The sequence below is a fragment of the Oryzias melastigma genome, unplaced genomic scaffold, assembly GCF_002922805.2.
Source record: "Oryzias melastigma strain HK-1 unplaced genomic scaffold, ASM292280v2 sc00316, whole genome shotgun sequence".
NCBI classification, from domain to species: domain Eukaryota; kingdom Metazoa; phylum Chordata; class Actinopteri; order Beloniformes; family Adrianichthyidae; genus Oryzias; species Oryzias melastigma.
The window spans coordinates 150,234-151,381 of record NW_023416922.1 but is presented as its reverse complement, the minus strand read 5'-3'; the positions used below and the strand labels follow the sequence as shown (position 1 = coordinate 151,381).

The window sequence follows — 1,148 nt, the reverse complement described above, 5'->3', positions numbered from 1 at the left end:
ACAAAATTAAGAATTTTATTCTCATTTTACTCTCTGCTAAGCCGTGTCTAATTGTTTATTGACCTTTCAAAGATGGTGTCACTCTTCACGTACACTGGATAATGGAAACATGGAGGAGTAGCGTCTCTAGACTACAGAACTCATCGGGTTAAACCACCAAATGGTTCCCAAATGCAGCTGTGTCTGCAGCTCACCGCTCCCCCAGGGGAGGAGTCAAATATGGGGAACAATTTTTAGCCACTCAGGTAAGTGACAGCTAGAGAGACTTGAACTTTCTGTTCTCCTATCCTCTGCTTCTCCTCTCCCCATTGACAAAGACCGAGTTTACTGAGAAGAGAAGGGTTTTTTCAGCCTCACATGCTCCTCTCATTGACTGTATAGTAGAACTGGACTGAGTGACCCTCCCCCCTGGCGTTTCAAACAGAAAGTACCTGCTGGCTCCAAGAAGCCAAAATCCCATAGACTTCTATAGAAAAATAAACAGTTTTATTCAGTCATTCTATTGGTCAAAAGAACCATTCTGGCTCTGATCCATTTTTATTAAAATCTTCTTGTTAAATCTTTTTATTCATGACATTTTTGCTGTAGTTCAAGTAACTCAAGTTATAAACGGACCAATCAGACACCTCAATAAAAGCATGCGGCCCCCGCTGGCCCCCCACCTCGTACGTTTAAAATGTTTGATTGACAGATTCTCCTTCAGTGGAAGGGGTGTGGCCTTCCAACAAACTCACTCCTGATTGGTGACAGTAGTTGATGTAGAAATGTTGACTCAGATGAGCTCAGCAGTCAGAACTGGACTTGAGGAGTTCAGCTTTGGAACCTGCAGAGAACCAACAAACAGCAGAAAGCCACACTGTGGGAAAGACTCCACACTTCTGACTGATGTTCACGTCCACTTTATTCTTCACAGGAAAGATTGAGACAGAACACTGAGAACTAAAAAGATCAGAGAAACAATTCTAATCCTTACTAGAAACATGAATCACAACAACACAAACACCAGACTGTTTCTTTATCCACCTCTTCATTAGTACATTTTACTAAACCTTTCCTAAACTAAACTGTTATTTGCTAACATGACTCAACAAAACATAAACTGCAATTATTTTATACAGAAAACAATATTGAAACATTTATGAATCACA

The 1,148-nt window shown here is 40.5% G+C and overlaps 1 protein-coding gene across 1 annotated transcript in view; it reads right to left on the bottom strand.

The window, feature by feature from the left end:
• Window positions 1–883: 883 nt before the first annotated feature.
• Window positions 884–1,148, bottom strand: part of LOC112138255 (zinc finger protein 391) — a 27,745-nt gene continuing 27,480 nt past the window's right edge. The window contains exon 3 of the mRNA XM_024260818.2: window positions 884–968. The gene's annotated coding sequence lies outside the window, so the exon portion shown is untranslated. The remainder of the gene's footprint in view (window positions 969–1,148) is intronic.